The 12917-nt window shown below is 34.7% G+C and overlaps 3 non-coding genes across 3 annotated transcripts; 2 read left to right on the forward strand and 1 right to left on the reverse strand.

The window, feature by feature from the left end:
- The first annotated feature begins 423 nt into the window (after nt 1-423).
- Nucleotides 424-495, forward strand: TRNAH-GUG (transfer RNA histidin (anticodon GUG)). The gene has a single exon. It is a non-coding gene; the product is annotated as a tRNA-His (tRNA).
- A 6852-nt stretch (nt 496-7347) lies between these two features.
- TRNAH-GUG (transfer RNA histidin (anticodon GUG)) lies at nt 7348-7419 on the reverse strand. The gene has a single exon. It is a non-coding gene; the product is annotated as a tRNA-His (tRNA).
- A 5315-nt stretch (nt 7420-12734) lies between these two features.
- Nucleotides 12735-12806, forward strand: TRNAH-GUG (transfer RNA histidin (anticodon GUG)). Its single transcript has one exon. It is a non-coding gene; the product is annotated as a tRNA-His (tRNA).
- The last annotated feature ends 111 nt before the right edge of the window (nt 12807-12917 follow it).

The following is a 12917-nucleotide window of genomic DNA, read 5'->3' on the forward strand; positions in this document are numbered from 1 at the left end:
GTAAGAATTAAATATAATTTCAATTTTAGTCCTGACATACTATTGTACTGCAGTATCTAAAGGGTTAACGCATATGGTTTAAACTATAGTATGTCATTAAAACATCTTGTTCACCCTCGACTTTTCCAGTCACCGTCAGTTGTCAAAGTTTTTACCGTCCATTTTGGATATGTGAACAAAAAATTCTAGTACTTTTGCACGCTGAGAAGCAAGAAACCTAGTCTTGATTTTGGGTTCGTAGAATGGATTCTTTGGTGCGTAGTTCACAGTAAAGTTTCTAAGTCTGCGTTTACTGAACTTGCAAGTACTGTAATGTACAAGTGGCTGTTGTAACTGCGCTGTGACGTCACAGTTTCGTGAAAGTGTTACAATATGCGCCGCTACTGTATCTGCGGTCGACTAACACTGTAACAAGCTCCGACAGCCGTGATCGTCTAGTGGTTAGGACCCTACGTTGTGGCCGTAGTAACCCAGGTTCGAATCCTGGTCACGGCAGCGAACAGCTGTCGCGGCGGAGCAAACTTTTTTTTTACCATCCCAATGTATATCGACACCCTTTCGTTTACATTCAGAACTCTGGATTATTATTTTTTTTCTTAATCTTGGCAATAGTTTACATATTTTATAGCAGTAAAATAAATAAACAGTGTTAAACCAATAAAAATATACAAGCCGATTGGTGATCGGTGTAAAGGCTTTAAAAAGGCGAATAGCTCATTTGTCAGCTAAACGCTTTAAAGGTTACTCTGAAAATATGTTACAATAATTTTTATTTTTCTATTGGAATACGCAAGGTCAACAACTGCTAGTACAAAGTCAGATAGTTATTAATAATTAATTTTAATAAGTAGTAATTGTGGTACTAATAATGTCTTTTCGGTATTATTGTTAAATAACATTTCTATAAGTATTGATTTTCGGAAAGGGTGTTCCTTACATTAAACATGATTTCGATGTATACTTTTTCTTGCATTGTATCCTCCATTACTAGGGACCTCTTCTGGAAAATTTGTTGCGCATGCGCAAGACATCTATGCCAGTTTACGGCAATATCTACTGCTTCGGGTACTGTAGGTATCGAGAGTGGTTTGTCAATAATTACAAAATCTGTTTTCTATAAGAGGTCACTATTTTTGTAGTCCCGTGGGGAAATCTTACAAGCGATACTCTACCATTGGAGGGATGGGTTCTATGCGGGCTTGGTGCAGGTTTAAAAAAATTGAGAAATACTTTTCAACACGCCATTTCAAACCCTCATGTCAGTTGAAGTAAACCGTTTAGGTACTGCAGAGGCGTCTTTTTAATATACTGTGTTATAATTAAGTGGCGATTTAGACAAAACGGTAAAGACCATAATCCACCACATAGATCCAGTTTGAATTTCTTTTTTAATTTCTTATACAATACAATTTTCTCACGATATCTTTTTTTGCTATTTGAACGTAGTGATTTATTACATAAATAAGTGTGTGCCTTTTTAGGTAACTTGATTTCCGGGTCACCATTGTGAGCATTGTAAAAGGTAGCAAAGAAAACACTCATCCCCAGCAGTGGGCGAGCGATATATATTACACAAAAAAAATCTAACTACATGTTTGTATATTGGTTAGTATCATAAGTAAATAAGCCTTTAATTTTAACCGTTTTGAATTACAAAACATTTATTTACGTGTAGACATAGTAATGTAATAGATGTTAAGAAATTTAATCATTTTTTTATATCGAATACCTTAATAATCGTCTTGCAAAATATACAAAGTCTACTGTGAAATACAGAATTATCACATTTAAATTTATGTTTAGATGATCCAATTTTTTTTTTATAATTCTAGACTAATTGTAATGTTTATTATAAACAAATATTATGTTCGTATTGAGGTCCAAAGTCAGGGTCAAATGTCCTGAGGTTGAGGTGAGTCCAGACAAGCTGATATAAGGTACCTATTGTACTGGTCTATACTCTCTATCGTCGATCATGCTGATGTGAGTTGTTTCGACCTGAACGCAAATCTCAACTAACTAGACCGTATTTTCAATAACTGCGTTCGATTAGTTTTTAGTTTTCACAAATGCGATTACATCTTTTCCATTTATTTTACTTTATTGGAGATAAACAGAAACAAAAGGCAGTAAGAAATTAGAAACTTAGATATATAAAAGTAGCTACAATTATTACCTTAAAACTATCTCACTAAGAACATTTAATGAGTCGAAGTCAAACAATAATAAAACGAAACAATAACATTACCAAGCAGGGATCAATAATCCAGAGCATTCTGCAGAACAGTAATAATTACGAGTCACAGCAAGCAGTTATATTCCAGTGAGGTTTAAATTGTATTGTGTATTGAATAATTTCGAATAAAATTTTCTTTTAAGAGATACAAGAGAAGACGAGTCCAAAGCGTACTGCTTTACAATTAATAATATTACCCGTCATAATAAGAGAGTCAACAAATCATTATATGTTAGGGAAGACGGTCACCAAGTGACAAAAGATGTTGGAATTGTATGTATGTATATATTACTTATAACAACATATATATATATATACATATATATATATATATATATATATATATATTTAGAATACAATATATAGCTACATATATATAGTGATAAGCTGAAAGATACGTCTCTACTTGTCGATATAGTTGAGCTTTACTAGCTTTTGTAAAACCGGTAAAGATGTAAGTCATCATTACTACATCAGTAATAGAACCTCCACAGCTGGACAAATGCCTCCTAGATTTCAAACAGGACCGGTTTGAAGGAGTCTGTGTGATTATTGAGGTCTAACCTCGTCTCATCTTTTCTCGTCTCTCGTCGCCTCTCGTCGTCCCTCGTCGTCTCTCGTCGTCACTCGCCGTCACTCGTCATGTTAAAAACTTCAATTACCTTTGACACATGTGGCATATTTTCAAAATAATATTTTGTAAGTCTCCTTTTCTTTTGGTCCAATTGATATAAAAGGATTGGGCGATTAGCGATAGCTTAACCTATCACGAAAGTTGCGATTTTCTCCTAGTCGAGATCTCATAAAAATGTGTAAGCTAGACTATTATGAAAATACCCAACAGTTGTGATATTGAAGATATCTACACCTAGGACTAAGGCCTAGATGTAACGCTACTTCATCAATATATGTTGGGTAGGTATTTTTTAGGGTCTTTTTATAACATATGTATCTATTATTAGGGCAGAAATTATTTTATTGTATGACTAACCTTTCTATTTTTTTAAATGTCTGACGGCGACGGAAAATAGAAACTTTCTGGTGCCAAGAATGGAAAAAGAAAGCTGGAGAAGAAGGTATTATCAACTCAAATTCACAGCACAGTATATACTTTTATCCCACTTTTAACACTTTTATCGGCCAACTAGCATAGTTTCCACTAGAAAACGTATCACCTCGATGATTACCGAACGACTGATTGAGCTCCTGACTCAATAATTAAAACGCTGTTTCAACCTCATCACTCTCAATCCATTCACTGGAAGTTGTCACTTAAGAGTGACGGATTCGCGTAGTGTTGCCATTTAAGAAAAATAAAACTACCTTTTATAAAATTTTACAATGTCTAAAAAAGGATACAAGTTCAATCGAAAAGTTCATTATTCGACCAGGGACATCTTCGGAAGAACACCGAAACCAAGATTCTTCGACGCTGCTGCCACCGTCCTTGCCGCCAGTGCCTTTGGTTGTTCAAGAAAGCGAGGAACCTCCTTGTGCGAGTTTTCCCGGATAATACAATAATACAAGAAGAGATAAAATACGAGAAGATGTATTGAAGGATCTCGCGCTATGGCTGAAGGAGTTACCGACAAACAGAGGACTTTTTAAGTGCTGCGTAGACCAATACAGGTAATAAAAGAGAGTTTTTATCCTTCCAATAGTTCAAAATTATCCTTATCAAATGTCTATCATACTAAGAAAATGTCTAAAAAAGAAACCGTTTTAAGAGACTGGCTCGTCCATACCAAATCGACGGATTCCGTTTTTTGTTTTTATTGTAAACTTTTTCACGATGACTTATCTCCTTTTACTGGTAAAATAGGTTATTAAGATTGGCAACACTAGTCTATAGCTTTGGAACGCCACGAAAAGAGCTTAGGGCACTTGGAATGTGTTAAACGTCAAATCACATTTAAAACTATTGTGTTAGAAGAAAAGTCCGGATATTTCTTGCATCAAATTGAAAGTGAACCGGAAAAAAATCGTTGAGTTGCAGTGCTACATTAAGTCTAAAACCACTCTTAAATACACGATAGGAGAGCAGGGCAGAAGAAGTAAAAGCTCTACGTTTTAATCTGGGAAAAGAGTATGATGCCTTGCCTTGCCTTTCAATATATTCCGATTAGTTACTGATGAAAATTAAGAACTTTAAATTCCGCGATCTCGTCGGTTTCGGCGCTCCAGGAAGAAGCCTGCGCATTGGCCTGCAGCAGTACAGCCTTCGGTGACAGCAACGCCGCCATTAGCGTCGGCACTCAGCCCAGAACACGGGAGCTGATGTCGCCAGTAAAAACAGGACGTTAGCACGGCCTGCGCCCGGTCCCTCGTTATCGAGGTGCTTAGCCAAAGACGAGCCGTCAGCGGCGTGCCCATCTTGGAGATCAGTGGACAGGAGTGCGGCAAAAAAGCCGACGACCTCGCAGCGATCCTCGCAGGTTTTGACGGGCAGCAACAGCAGAGAGGGCGGTGGGAAAGTCCGAAGACAATTCTTCCAAACGCTGTGCGCAGGAATTCCTTGCATCGGGTTGCACGGCAGCGAACCTAATTGCAAATCAGCATCAGAAGCGGGAAAGTCGGGAGACACGTTCGAATGCTTCAAGCGCTGAACTCGCAATGGTGAGGTAGGTCCACCACGATGCTGGTAAGTATTTGGACCGAGCATTACCTTAAAGAGAGCCGCGGTGGTATTTGCATTATACTTTTGCTTTGATCTGGCTAGGTTGGATTTTTTTATTCCAAGTTACGGTTTCTTCGCGTTAGTCGCACCTCGTCTCTCGTCGTCTTTCAAACATAACTAACATACTTAGTTTACTATTTCTCATAGTTGCAACAAACATACACGTGACAAGAAGAGTCAAAAGTCCAAAAATGGCTGATTGCAACGGAAAGCTTTCCTCCACAAAACTGATCAATTGGTTAGGGAATACTCCATGGTCACCGAGATCACCCAACATAATTCTACTGTATTTTCTATAGAGCTACCTTAAAAGAGAGCTTACAATAGCAATTCTCGAACTCTTGTGAACTAAAAAGAAAACATTATGGCGTAGAACATAAGACTTCGTTATGACATTCAGATGACATACCCCTTAAAAATAAAAACCGCATTTCCATTCTATCATTCAATGCTTTTATAAAAACTATCTATAAAAATACATGGTTTATTTCATTTCAGTCAACGTTAGAAACCAAAAAACCCAAAACGTTACCTCTCAACATTGCATTAGTAGGTAGGGGCCGGGGCTTAGAACTCGCGAAGTAAATAAATTTATAGTTATATTCAAATTCAAAGTATCTTTATTCAAATAGGCATTTACATGTATTTTTGAATCATCAATAGTTCTTACTGCTGAGAAGAGCCGGTCGGAAACTGGACTAGGATTTTAATTTTAGATTTAAAATTAAGAAAAGTTTTATGTCGTATGGCCTTAAAGTATCTTATAAGATTTTATTACATATACTCACACTTAGATTCATAAAAAAATCCTCCTTGCAATGCTGTGTAACTTTCGAAGCAAGCCATAGATTTTTTAACGTAAAACTAAAATTAATAGAATTTAAAAGAAAATCAATTGAAAAAACGCATATTAGCAAATAGGTGCTTCTTAAACCTGTTAATAAATTATATGAGATTCTGTATAAAAACCTTTTAAAATGAAGACGTTAGAGAAGCCGGCATTAAGCGACTTGGATTTCTTTTCAATTGAATTTAAGATTTATTTCGGTCCCTTCTTTGACTAGACGTCTCATAAATTTGAACATTACATACTTGAATAATGAAACGTAAAAATTTCTATTACATATTATTTATAAAAGATATAACAGAAACTTAAATGTTTGAGTGTAAAAAAAATATTACATAATAAAACAAGTGAATATAAAATGTGGTTTTTAGATTTATCAAATGTGTTTAAAGCCTATCCCTCTATTTGGACAAGTTATATGGTAAGTGATACTGGAAACAACATATGCATGTACATATATTATAAAAATTACCCATAAAATTAAGAAAAATAGGTGCAAGATTACTAAAAACAAATACACATATATATATGCAAAAACCACAATAATTTTTAATTTTTTGATAATTCCGTCACCGTGTCAAGCACAAAATAACAAGCAAACCTTCTTTTTGGATTTATAATTATTTCCGTAACTATACGTAAAAGAAATGCGTATAAGAATATATATTTAGTTTAGTTAATAAGCGGGGAAGACCATCGGCGTTGTTCTTTACCATTATACAAAATAGAAGCGTTGTTAATTAATAATTAAATTATAAAATGTCTGTTAATATAAACAATTTTTAACAATATCACAAGCGCCTGCTAATTTACTGCGGCAATGTCTACGTTGTGATTTTTGTTATAAAGGAATGTCAGGTGTTCATAGCATTAGTTGGCAACAGGGATTGCATTTTGACAAAGTTGAATTAAAATTTCAGCTATTTCTACTATGATGACTCAAATTTAAATTGTTTCCTTATTATTTTTTCTTTTAATAAATGTTAAATATGGAGATGGACATATATGTAATCTGTAGGATATATTTTTTTAATTTTTTAGTTATATAATTTATTGCATTGTTTTTTTCCCGGCGTGTAAAGAAACACTTATTAAAAATTATATAGCTTGCTTGTAATATAGTTCATTAGTAAACATTTGCGCAAAGCAGGTGACAGAAGGGAACCAGCCGTGCTTGCCAGCTGTTTGTACTTTCTTCTATGGCGAGCAAAATAATAACCGAGTTTGTTCGATGTGCTGTATCTACATATTTATAGATGATTTTTTACAAATTATAATTTTAGCTTAAACATAATGACAGCGATTATCTATATGTTGGCTTCCAAATTCAAATCGGCACTCGAATTTTGATTCGAACGCGCAGGAATAATTTTCCTCTAAAAAGTATTGTTGTCTTAGTGGCTAGTAATACGAAACGGAATTATAAATATTTTAAACAAAATTTATTATTTTTATCCCAACTTATCAGAATTATACTAAAATTCCGATAATAGAAATACTGAATAGTGAAAATAATAGGTGACGAATCTGCATGTGAATGCAAGAGAAAAATATAAAAAGTAATGCTCCGCCGCGACAGCTGTTCGCTGCCGTGACCAGGATTCGAACCTGGGTTACTACGGCCACAACGTAGGGTCCTAACCACTAGACGATCACGGCTATCGGAGCTGGTGACGGTTAAGCTGAAACTTTAAAGTGGCATGAAAAAAGTAGTCCAATTTCACAATAACCGCAAAGCGCTATCGTGTTTTTATTGTTGTTACGTTTTCTTTTTTTAATTGTAACGTAATACCGTAATAGCCAGCTATTTAGTACAATATAAGACTAGTAAATTTAGTAACATATAAATATACTCTATTGTATATTATAGTTACTACATTACTATTATTTCATAGCTGCTTTCTGCGGCCGGAGATGGTAGGTGATCACTCAGATTTGTGATCCATGGTCGCAATAAGCCATTTTTGGATTTTTGCCTGTTCATGTAACCTGTATATTTTTGCGGCTATGATAAATAAACTGTTTTACTTCAGTGCTGTATATATGCCTCTCCTATAGATTCCGAAAAATGGCCAGTTGGAAGTGACTTCAATCCAGCTTTTTTCAACTTTGACAAGGTCTTCTGTTATTGGTAGACGTATTATGCTCCGCTTGACGAACCGTGGCCTCCACACCAACACCTTGAGGACTAAAATGTCCACTTGTTCACTTCCACTAACGCTAATCCGCTGATCTATGACGGCTATTTACGTTTGTTACGAAAGTCCTGGATTGAAGTTATGCTTTTAATTTTTTTAATTATCTCTTTGAATTAAGATGTTTTGAATTTGAATTTAATTTTAAATTTATTTACTTCGCGAGTTCTCAGCCCCGGCCCCTCTCCTTACTAATGCAATGTTGAGAGGTAACGTTTCTGAGTTTCTTGGTTTGTAACATTGACTGAACTGAAATAAACAATGTATTTTTGTCAGATAGTTTTAATAGAATCATTGAACGATAGAATGGAAATGCGGTTTTTTTAAGGAGTATATCATCCAAATGTCACAACTGAGTCTTGAGTGTTCTACGCCATAATATTTTCTTTTAAATTAACAAGAGTTCGGGAATTGTTATTGTAAACTCTCTTTAAGGTAGCTCCATAAGATTACTCATTACCTCCAATGGACCTTCCATTGGAGGTAATCAGTGACCTCAGGATATCCCCAAATCAAGTAATCAGTTTTGGAAAGCTTCCCGTAGCAAATTTTTTAAAGCTCTGACCGTGTGTGCATTCGCACTATTCTATTGCAAACACGTGTGTCATAAGTACTAAAGATAAGCTTACAGGTACGGCAAAAATGAATCCGTAATCAAGTGTAACAGTGGTAGTCTAGCGATAATGACTGAGGCTTGCGATCTTAGGTCGCAGGTTCAACTTCCGGGACACAGTCTTATATAATTCACACTTTATGCATGCATTATATAGAATTGCCGCCGCTTATAAACAAGTTTTCAAAAGATGGGCAGCGGTCGCTGTATACCATAATCCCACACTGTAATCCTGAACATGTCAGCCAAGCGTGGTGATTATTTTATATATCTCCATAGGTAGCTTTGGGGCAAGCCTATGCATCGCAGTAGCCGTGTATGCGCTGAAACAAAGATACTTAAAAATTTAATTGCAGTCTGTGGTTTTCTTCACTATATAATATATTTATTTGACACGGGGTATAGTGTTTTTCAAGGTTTTTAAGTTTTAGAGAAAACTATAATTTGTTGACACGAATAAACAGTGATTATGTTATTGGTTTTCTTTTATGGCCCCGATTTTTGGGTCTCTCGTTTTACTCCTATCATGGGAGGACAAGGTCATATATCATAATATACTTTTGGTTTTTATTTCCATCCTCTTCTTTCGTACTTCTCTATCTCATTCGTTCTTTTCTTCTTTATTTGCTTCACAATATCCTCCATTCCTTTTTTTACTTTTCTTCCATACATCGCCTAACTTTCTTCGCATTCCTTTCAAAGTTCTACAATTTTACGTTTTATCTATTTTTATCATTTTTTACCGACTTATTTAATCTTATTTTCCTACTATTTATATTGTATTTGATTTACATTTCTATATACAACAAATTTATCACTCTCGTTTATTATTTTATCTGGTATTGGTTTATGGATTTTTTGTTATGAGGTAGATAAAAAAGCTCAAAATTGTTTTTTTATTAATAACTTCGTCAATTATGTCCTAAGTCAATAAAATTTAAGGAAAACCGCACAAAAAAACACCGTACATAAATGCAATTGAGTGTATTTATATGAACGAAAATCGGCAGACATACTGTGTTGTAATAATTCATGTGACCTTTTTTCTTATTTTAATATAAAGCTTTGCCCTAAAAATGGTAACGGGAAAAGGATGGCTATCAATATCATCTGTGAATATTTAGAATGAAACAAATTCGAATTTCAAATGTTTTAGAGCAATTTAGCAATCATTTTTTTTTAAATAATTACAGATAATACATGTATATATATACATATATATAAATATTCGGTGATGTGATTACTAATAATACTTGTCGTATTTAATCCTATATCTATATGTTATATATCCTATTGTCGTATTATATCCTATATCTATGATTTAATTATGTATTTATTTAAAAACTTGTTATACATTTTCGTATAGCGGCGAACTTCATGCTGAAGGCATTCTCTGCCAGTTAACCGTTCGGGCGGTGCAGAGATAAATTTATAAGATAGGTGAAACTAATTAATATCATTAAACACGAGAAGTAGAATAAAAATGTCAAATCAAATTGAGAAGGAAAAGAATCACATTAGAACACATATGAATATGATAATGGCTACTACATAATATAATTATAAATCAATGTACCATAACACACACACACACATATATATATTTTTATACATATATATACACATATATATATTTATGTATATATATATATGTATATATGTATATTTATATGCATATGTATATATATTACTATAATGACTTTTATTTTAGTTTTTATCCTGTTCTAATTTTAATGAAACATTATGCTGATAAATATTACAAACGGTCAGAGGTTGTGACTGCCTGTAACAATAATATCAGCCGTAGCATCTCCACCGCAGGACATAGACTTACTTCATGGATTTCCTATGTGTCCGGTTGGAAGCGGCTTACAACCAATGTCTTCCTTGGCTTCCGTGTTAAAGTTCTGTGCTATCCCGGATTTTATAACACAAAACTTTGTGTAATGTTTCGTCTAATATCACTCTGTACCTCTCAGGTGAACCAACTGAACCACTACCGACCTGTAAATTAGATTTCGTAGATTGATGGTCGAAACATTCATCTGTATATCCGCTACTTCTTCAACGGTTTTCTTCTCTATTTAACGCCTACCATTCTTCTTTTTTCTCTTATTCGGAGCAATATTGGGTACAAGGTGGCAACCTTGCATGCGGAACAAATGCCCGATAGAAAGCGTAACGAAAAAAGTCCACCGACAAGGTGGAAAGACGATATTGTTAAGTAATCCAAAGAGGCCAAATGACCCTTCTGAAATACCAATCTTATATAATATCACTTGTTTATAGATACGCGAATAGCAATGTTTACTATTTATTTAAACGCAGAAAGTGATTAAGACGAAAGTTTAGTAATCTACTTGAAAAACTCATTAAAAGTTGTCTGATGTGACTGGCACGCAGTACGTGGAAATATACCGTTCAATATCAACTTCTGTTTTGTTTTGTTTTCATTTACACATATAGGATTAAATATCATTATTTATTTATTCATGATTCACAATGTGAAGATATTGTTTAGAAAATTTAGGGAAAAAATGAAAGGTATTTAGAAGAAACAAAGGACATCGGATAAAAAGAAAAAAAATAAGTAAACAAGGACCCTGTCCTCCCATGCTAAGGTTAAATGAAAGGCCTCAAAATCGGGACGATAAAAGAAAACCTATAATAGTATCACCCTTTATTCGACCCAACGAATGATGATTTTGGGTAACACTCAAAAACTCTAAAAAACCACATCCTGTATTAAATTTTTAAATTACTTTAAATAATTGTCATTTCAGCCCACTGCAAAGCACAGTTTCTCCCGAAAGATATCTATGGGGTGATATATTTTAATCACCAAGCTTGGCAGGCAGGTTGGCGAACAGAGTGTGGTATTATGGTGCGCAGAGGACGCTACTGTCCATCCTTTGGAAACTTGTTTATGAGCAGTGGTAAGCCTACATAATTAATGCACAAAGTGTGAATTATGTAAACTGTATCCTGGGAATCGAACATGTGACCTACGAGCGCAAATCCCAGTTCTCTGTCGCATGGTTACCACTGTGTTTTTCAACTCACTGCAAATTAATTGTTTATACTATCCTATTAAAATAAAAAAATACTAATTATGACATTATTTAGATATTTATTAATAAAAGTCATTGAATTATGCTACATGACAAAATGGAATATGCATGAAATTTCAAAAATCTTGTGGGAAACTTTTAGAGTTTATTGAGCTGCAGGTTGCCTCGGCGCCATCTTGCATAGGCCCCATTATTGGACAAACCTTAGGTTACACTCTCCTATTTCACAAACGCTTCTTCAAAACAAAGTTCTTGTAATAGAATTTTTGAACAATTGCCGGTCGTCGATATCTTTCGCGAATCTTATTAACTTTAACCATCTTAACAATTTAATGTATCCATAACAGATTTTTAATTTTTATTGAGTTTTATGCACTTGAAGAAGAGTGTACACTGGAGGAAACATTTTTAAATTACGAGCACTTTTGATGTCTGAAGCCGTAAGCCAGATTTTCTTTTCTTTTCTTATAGCGTGGGTGAATCGAGGTTGGATCCGGATCCATCTTTGGCTCGCCTTTAGTCCACGCTGCCATCCCAACCCGCTTATACACAATATAAACACTACACAGCTCTACTCGAGTAGAGCGGTTTACTACGTGCGAACGTCATCGTACAACTGGAAGTCCAGATTCTGTTTTATTTTTATTTTATGGACCCTTCCGCTCCATGAACTCAGTTCCGATAAAGCTGTAAAAGCCCCCGGGCTAACATTATCAACTTCAACCAAAACCAAGCAGCAAGAAGCTTTTATTTTATTTTGATGTGGTCCGATCTTTCGTTCTACAATGTCGTATAAAGTAAATTTTTAATGTTGTGTCACCTATAAAGGAGCACACAACAGAACCGTAATTTAAATGAACTTTTACGTGTACTGTTGGTGTTAAATAAATAAATAAGTAAACACAGCTTCTTAGAAATCACGGTTAAAGATATAATAACTATTCTTTCTTTAAAAAAATAAACACTGGCAGTGTCTAATGACAAATTAAAATTAAAAAATAACACGACGCTTCACGCTTGGTTGCCTTCGTACCGTTTATAAAATGTACATCAATTCAGCGTAGATTTTTGATCCTTTTAGTGCTAGCTCCGATAGCCGTGATCGTCTAGTGGTTAGGACCCTACGTTGTGGCCGTAGTAACCCAGGTTCGAATCCTGGTCACGGCAGCGAACAGCTGTCGCGGCGGAGTTTTTTACACCTGTCATGGGTATTTTTGCTTCTTTTTTATAATGAAAACATATATCCCGTATATATGTTTTCATTACAGATTCATGATT

The sequence above is a fragment of the Battus philenor genome, unplaced genomic scaffold (assembly GCF_028537555.1).
Source record: "Battus philenor isolate CCGP_79_NKW_IND1 unplaced genomic scaffold, ilBatPhil1.0.hap1 SCAF_3, whole genome shotgun sequence".
Taxonomy (NCBI): domain Eukaryota; kingdom Metazoa; phylum Arthropoda; class Insecta; order Lepidoptera; family Papilionidae; genus Battus; species Battus philenor.